The sequence below is a fragment of the Eurosta solidaginis genome, chromosome X, assembly GCF_040869045.1.
Source record: "Eurosta solidaginis isolate ZX-2024a chromosome X, ASM4086904v1, whole genome shotgun sequence".
Classification (NCBI taxonomy): domain Eukaryota; kingdom Metazoa; phylum Arthropoda; class Insecta; order Diptera; family Tephritidae; genus Eurosta; species Eurosta solidaginis.
In genome coordinates, this window is record NC_090324.1 from 199,621,104 (window position 1) to 199,629,917 (window position 8,814).

The following is an 8,814-nucleotide window of genomic DNA, read 5'->3' on the forward strand; positions in this document are numbered from 1 at the left end:
ATATTACGTTCTGAATTTCTATATTTAAGAATTATGTATAATTCAATGGCAAGAAATATTCACTTCACTGTTCATAACCGCTAATTCTTTCATCTTAGCTCAGGTGGCATTCTAAGCAAGTCGGAAAGGATTCCCGACCATTTTGCGTCGCAGACGAACTCCTCATTTAGATTAAGTTTAGCGTAAGTCTTATATTAATTTTTTCTCGTTTCAGCGGAGGTCATTGGCGGAAAACGATGTTGCGTATCGCAAGGGGGGCCGGCATGTTTAGGCAGGATGCCTAACTTTTCCGCGTCTGATTGCGATCCCCCCAATGCAACTCTGCAAATCGATACTCGATACTCGACTTAATTTATAACCACCCATACCATCACCCTCATGCATGTGCATGCATGTACATGCACGTGTATGTGTGCTTTTTGTCAGCACTGATGCATATGCATGTCGGGGTTGATGTGTGGGTGCCTTTTCCCTCCAAAACGGAGGATTTTGCGGCTCAACGGTTGTAGCTTGCTATACAACCGGCCTCTTGGATTCTAACCGCCAACCAGCACGCATCTGCCGCCAACGATCTCTGCCGTTTTATACTCAGGTAATATTGTACCCTAGCTATTTATCTTTACTGAATAAAGATCATCCTTTGTAACGAGAAATTCTCGTCTATTTGTTTATTTCATTATTCTACACGCTATATTCCCACTGAGATCGACCCCTGTGCGCCAACCTACGACTCAGGAGCATACGCACCCCGGCTGAACACCGGCATTCTCCTAACTTTGACAAAGCAACTATACTTGAACAAGAACAACACTACGGGAAACGTTTTTACACTGGAAATGCTTCACATAATCAACGTACCTACAAACATAAGAATGAACTGTAAAACGGACATAGACCACAGCGCACATTTGTACAGGCATTTGTTGGAGAGCAAGCGACAACAATAGACACATTAGACGGATAGGATATTTATCATGTATGTGATTTTTGTTTACAAATTTTTATGTTGTACATTGTTTTATAGTGTGATGTTTTTTATGTTGTTAAATTGTCCTGAGGATTGTTACCGAAGTGTAACCGAAATATATTGACAAAAAAGACGAAACGTTTGTGTTTTAATTTGGTCCTTGAGGCGGCAAAAAACATAGATTAAGAACATAAAGGCTGCTAAATCATTAATAATGATTTTGTTGTTGACGTTTTACTGCCTTCGTTGGAGATTGTAGGAGTTGTTGGCTTGCTAGGCTTTGCGTTACTTGTTTCGCTCTGAGTAGTCGTTGAGTGAGAGGGTGTTGTGTTTTCGTCTTCGTACGTTATTTGATTGCGGCTAGCCGAATAGTTTGTGTTTTTTGTCTTGGTTGCTGATGCGTATGTAGTGGAGTCGTGTTGATGACGCTCGTAAAAAATTAGTTTTGCTGCTCTGGTATCCACTTTTTGGAGTGTTTTAGTGGCTTGTAATGCTTTTTGTGTGGTGAATATTGGGCAGCTTTTGTTGAGTACAAAGTGTTTAGTGTTGTTCTGGTGGTCTTTTTCGCAGTTGAATCAAACTGTTTTGTTGTTGCACTTTTCTTTGAGTTCATCTTTGGTATGAGCCGTGAGACCGCAGTTAATGCAACGGTCGGAGTTTTACAAAACTTTGCTGTGTTTCGAATTCCAAACAGTTGAAGTTGGAGAGGAATGTAGAGCCCTATGTTAATTGATTGGTAGCCAATATTGATGCGTTCGGGTAAGTTTATGGTAGAAAACGTTAGGATTATAAGGCCTGTTTCCGTTAGCGTGTCACTAGATTTATTCATAATTTTTTTTTTACTTCACGCTGACATTTTGTTGTTGGGGTTCGATTTTTTATTTTTTATTCTTTGCTTATTCCTCGGAGATCGTTAGAGTAAATGACACCTTTTCTAAAATGGAGCGATGTGTGTAATACAATAATAGAGGTGGCAACCCGTAAATGCTCTTATACGTTAGCTGCTCCTATGTATATTAATGCATGCTCTCTAGTGACTTATATATATATAGACATTATAGCATGAGCTAAACTGTAAAACTCAAATGAAGTCATTCAATAAAGTAGGTACAAGTAAAGATCTTACATGGCGCTGCGGACAAATTACTGAATTGTGTTGGTGTATTGAATATACTTAAATAAAATTTAAGGTTATACACGTGTGTGCAAAAAAAAACTTATATTTTATTCAAGGAAAAAAGCCCAAAAATTGTATGACTAATACAACCAACGACACAAAGGAGAAGGAAGTTCCAACCATGAATCCACAAAGAATGATACCATAAAATTTGCCCACGCCAATTCCGTTAGCTATAGCTGGAAACTTGGCGAACAATTGGCAAAAGTTCAAGCAACATTTTTTGACATATGGAGTAGCAATTGGATTAGTGAAACTCGAAAAAGAGGCGCAAGTGACAGTATTTAAGTTATTGGTTGGAGAAGGCGGCAATGAAATATTTGAAGTTCTAAACCTCTCCGAAAGTGAGGCTAGGTCCTTGGAAACTGTTTTAAAGAAATTTTACGAATACTACTTTCCAAAAATATATAATATTTGAACGCTTTGTATTTAATTCAAGAATACAAAAAGATGGCGAATCATTTGAGCTATTTGTGAAAGACCTGAGGCATCTGGAGAAATCATGTGACTATGATGGTACATTGGAGGATTTTATTTTGAGAGATCGCTCAGTGATGGGTGTATTCGACAAAAAACTGCAGGAAAAGTTGTTGGCTGATACTCGCGCTGTCTGTCTCTCTGTCCCATTTGAAAGGCTTTTCGCAAATATAGCAAAGTTTTAGGGAAAAGTTATCTCGTACTCGCTGATTCGTATTCGAAATGGATTGAAATTTTAAACATAAAAAGTAAGTCCGCTGTCGAAGTAGTTTCGGCCCTTAAGCCCGTATTTGCGACTTTTGGGATACCAAAATAATTTGTTTCGGACAACAATCCTTTTAACAGCAATGCGTTTAGAAGTTTTAGCAAAGAATATGAATTCAAAGTCATCTCCTGCTCACCAAATTATCCACAAAGTAGAGCCTTTGCAGAAAAGGGAGTACAGATAGCCAAAAAATTACTTAGAAAATGATCGGATTCCAAGAGTGACCTAAATCTGGCGCTTTTAGACAACAGAAACAGCCTTGTGAAAGGCATGGATGCCTCGCCTGCACAACTGTTGATGTCGCGCATAACTCGAACCCCAATCCCAATTACAGAGGAATCTTTAAAGCCGAAAATAGTTACAGAGGTTCCTAACAGAATTGGAATACAAAATGCACAAAATAAAAAGTATTTTGATAGACAGACAAAACAAAAATAAATGTTTAAGGAGGGGCAAAAGGTGTGGGTGAGAGCTAAAAATGAATGGGTAGAAGGTGTAATTATTGAAAAACTAAATACGCCGAGATCTTACTTGGTCAAGTTAAGCACAGGAGAAGTGTATCAGCGAAACGCACGGCACATAAAAGGGTCAAATATTTCATCTTATGATACAATGCAAGTTTTGCTAAACATACAAAACAAAGCTAATGATAAACAAGTAAGAACGGGACTGTCTTCGGCTGTGCCGAAGACTTCATACCTTTCATGAATGGGGCTGAACAATAATCTTATCCCGTTCGTAATCTCCGAATAATCGGATGTATAAGATAAGAAATATATAGTGAACAGATCTACATACCTTAACGATTTTTAAGATAAATATAAAATAAAAAACGGGTAGGTACTTTGTGTGAGGATGCAAAGTTTCAGGTTTTTTGTGGTCTGCGTGTAAAAACTATGACTACGAATCACGTATTTCAAAAATATATGACGAAAACGTAACTATTTGATGAAATTTGATGAATTTTGAAGATTCTAGCCGTAAAAAAGGGGTCAATATGACAGTTTATATGAAGTATATAATATATATACCACCGATCTCTATGATTTTTTCAGACAACAATATATGCTATACACGTAAGCATTTGGTGAAATTTGAACATATCTAAACGATTTTTAAGATAAATATAAAATAAAAAATAGGTAGGTAATCTGTGTGAGGATGCAAAGCTTCACGTTTTTTGTGGTCTGCATGTAAAAACTATGGCTACGAATCACGTATTTCAAAAATATATGACGTAAACGTAACTATTTGATGAAATTTGATGAATCTTGAAGCTTCTAGCCGTAAAAAAGGGGTCAATATGACAGTTTATATGAAGTATATAATATATATACCACCGATCTCTATGATTTTTTCAGACAACAATATATGCTATATACGAAAGCATTTTGTGAAATTTGAAGCTTCTAACTGTTAAAACGGGGCAGAAATTGCGCAAAGTTTCTTATCTGAACAATCGGTTGTATGAGATATATACTATGTATATCACCGATCTCAATGATTTTTTCAGACATCAATATATGCTATACACGTAAGCAGTTGGTGAAATTTGAAGCTTCTAGCTGTTAAAATGGGGTAGAAATTGCGAAAAGTTTCTTATCTGAACAATCGGTTGTATGAGATATATACTATATATAGAACCGATCTCTATGATTTTTTCAGACAACAATATATGCTATATACGTAAGCAATCAGTGAAATTTGAAGCTTATAGCTGTTAAAATGGGGTAGAAATTGCGAAAAGTTTCTTATCTGAACAATCGGTTGTATGAGATATATACTATATATACAACCGATCTCTATGATTTTTTCAGACAACAATATATGCTATATACGTAAGCAATCGGTGAAATTTGAAGCTTATAGCTGTTAAAATGGGGTAGAAATTGCGAAAAGTTTCTTATCTGAACAATCGGTTGTATGAGATATATACTATGTATATCACCGATCTCAATGATTTTTTCAGACAACAATATATGCTATATACGTAAGCAATCAGCGAAATTTGAAGCTTATAGCTGTTAAAATGGGGTAGAAATTGCGAAAAGTTTCTTATCTGAACAATCGGTTGTATGAGATATATACTATATATAGAACCGATCTCTATGATTTTTTCAGACAACAATATATGCTATATACGTAAGCAATCAGTGAAATTTGAAGCTTATAGCTGTTAAAATGGGGTAGAAATTGCGAAAAGTTTCTTATCTGAACAATCGGTTGTATGAGATATATACTATATATAATATATATGCTATATAAGTAAATATTCGGTGAAGTTTGAAGCTTCTAGCTGTTAAAATGGGGCTAAAATTTGCGAAAATATATATATATATACTATATATATATACTATATATACCACCATATATATACTATATATACCACCGATCTTTATGATTTTTTCAGACAACAATATATGCTATATACGTAAGCATTCGCTGAAATTTGAAGCCTCTAGCTCTTAAAATAGGGCAGTAATTACGAAAAGTTCCTTATCTGAACAATCGGTTGTGGGGGATATATACTATATATACGACCGATCTCATAAATTTTTTCAGGCAACAATATGTTCAATATACGAAAGTATATGGTGAAGTTTGAAGCTTCAATCTGTTAAATTGGGTAAGATATTACAAAAATCCCCTTTTTCTGAAAAATCGGTTGTATGGAGGATATATGCTATAGTGGTCCGATCCGGTCGGTTCCGACAAATGTCTAATCGGACACCCAAATACACTTGCTCACCAAATTTTATCAAGATATCTCAAAAATTGAGGGACTAGTTTGCATACAAACAGACAGACGGACAGACGGACAGACGGACATGGCTAAAACAACTCAGCTCTTCAACCTGATTATTTCGGTATACTTAATGGTGGGTCTATCTATTTTCCTTTAAGGACTTACAATTTTCGGTTTCGTGACGAAATTAATATACCATTTCATTTTCATGAAAGGTATAAAAATAGGTAGGTAATCTGTGTGAGGATGCAAAGCTTCACGTTTTTTGTGGTCTGCATGTAAAAACTATGGCTACGAATCACGTATTTCAAAAATATATGACGTAAACGTAACTATTTGATGAAATTTGATGAATCTTGAAGCTTCTAGCCGTAAAAAAGGGGTCAATATGACAGTTTATATGAAGTATATAATATATATACCACCGATCTCTATGATTTTTTCAGACAACAATATATGCTATATACGAAAGCATTTTGTGAAATTTGAAGCTTCTAACTGTTAAAACGGGGCAGAAATTGCGCAAAGTTTCTTATCTGAACAATGGGTTGTATGAGATATATACTATGTATATCACCGATCTCAATGATTTTTTCAGACATCAATATATGCTATATAAATAAATATTCGGTGAAATTTGAAGCTTCTAACTGTTAAAACGGGGCAGAAATTGCGCAAAGTTTCTTATCTGAACAATCGGTTGTATGAGATATATACTATGTATATCACCGATCTCAATGATTTTTTCAGACAACAATATATGCTATATACGTAAGCAATCAGTGAAATTTGAAGCTTATAGCTGTTAAAATGGGGTAGAAATTGCGAAAAGTTTCTTATCTGAACAATCGGTTGTATGAGATATATACTATATATACAACCGATCTCTATGATTTTTTCAGACAACAATATATGCTATATAAGTAAATATTCGGTGAAATTTGAAGCTTCTAACTGTTAAAACGGGGCAGAAATTGCGCAAAGTTTCTTATCTGAACAATCGGTTGTATGAGATATATACTATATATACAACCGATCTCTATGATTTTTTCAGACAACAATATATGCTATATAAGTAAATATTCGGTGAAATTTGAAGCTTCTAACTGTAAAAACGGGGCAGAAATTGCGCAAAGTTTCTTATCTGAACAATCGGTTGTATGAGATATATACTATGTATATCACCGATCTCAATGATTTTTTAAGACAACAATATATGCTATATACGTAAGCAATCAGTGAAATTTGAAGCTTATAGCTGTTAAATTGGGGTAGAAATTGCGAAAAGTTTCTTATCTGAACAATCGGTTGTATGAGATATATACTATATATACAACCGATCTCTATGATTTTTTCAGACAACAATATATGCTATATACGTAAGCAATCGGTGAAATTTGAAGCTTATAGCTGTTAAAATGGGGTAGAAATTGCGAAAAGTTTCTTATCTGAACAATCGGTTGTATGAGATATATACTATATATACAACCGATCTCTATGATTTTTTCAGACAACAATATATGCTATATAAGTAAATATTCGGTGAAATTTGAAGCTTCTAGCTGTTAAAATGGGGCTAAAATTTGCGAAAATATATATATATATACTATATATATATACTATATATACCACCATATATATACTATATATACCACCGATCTTTATGGTTTTTTCAGACAACAATATATGCTATATACGTAAGCATTCGCTGAAATTTGAAGCCTCTAGCTCTTAAAATAAGGCAGTAATTACGAAAAGTTCCTTATCTGAACAATCGGTTGTGGGGGATATATACTATATATACGACCGATCTCATAAATTTTTTCAGGCAACAATATGTTCAATATACGAAAGTATATGGTGAAGTTTGAAGCTTCAATCTGTTAAATTGGGTAAGATATTACAAAAATCCTCTTTTTCTGAAAAATCGGTTGTATGGAGGATATATGCTATAGTGGTCCGATCCGGTCGGTTCCGACAAATGTCTAATCGGACACCCAAATACACCTGCTCACCAAATTTTATCAAGATATCTCAAAAATTGAGGGACTAGTTTGCATACAAACAGACAGACGGACAGACGGACATGGCTAAAACAACTCAGCTCTTCAACCTGATTATTTCGGTATACTTAATGGTGGGTCTATCTATTTTCCTTTAAGGACTTACAATTTTCGGTTTCGTGACGAAATTAATATACTATTTCATTTTCATGAAAGGTATAAAAATAGGTAGGTAATCTGTGTGAGGATGCAAAGCTTCACGTTTTTTGTGGTCTGCATGTAAAAACTATGGCTACGAATCACGTATTTCAAAAATATATGACGTAAACGTAACTATTTGATGAAATTTGATGAATCTTGAAGCTTCTAGCCGTAAAAAAGGGGTCAATATGACAGTTTATATGAAGTATATAATATATATACCACCGATCTCTATGATTTTTTCAGACAACAATATATGCTATATACGAAAGCATTTTGTGAAATTTGAAGCTTCTAACTGTTAAAACGGGGCAGAAATTGCGCAAAGTTTCTTATCTGAACAATCGGTTGTATGAGATATATACTATGTATATCACCGATCTCAATGATTTTTTCAGACATCAATATATGCTATACACGTAAGCAGTTGGTGAAATTTGAAGCTTCTAGCTGTTAAAATGGGGTAGAAATTGCGAAAAGTTTCTTATCTGAACAATCGGTTGTATGAGATATATACTATATATAGAACCGATCTCTATGATTTTTTCAGACAACAATATATGCTATATACGTAAGCAATCAGTGAAATTTGAAGCTTATAGCTGTTAAAATGGGGTAGAAATTGCGAAAAGTTTCTTATCTGAACAATCGGTTGTATGAGATATATACTATATATACAACCGATCTCTATGATTTTTTCAGACAACAATATATGCTATATACGTAAGCAATCGGTGAAATTGGAAGCTTATAGCTGTTAAAATGGAGTAGAAGTTGCGAAAAGTTTCTTATCTGAACAATCGGTTGTATGAGATATATACTATATATACAACCGATCTCTATGATTTTTTCAGACAACAATATATGCTATATGAGTAAATATTCGGTGAAATTTGAAGCTTCTAGCTGTTAAAATGGGGCTATAATTTGCGAAAATATATATATATATACTATATATATACTATATATACCACCATA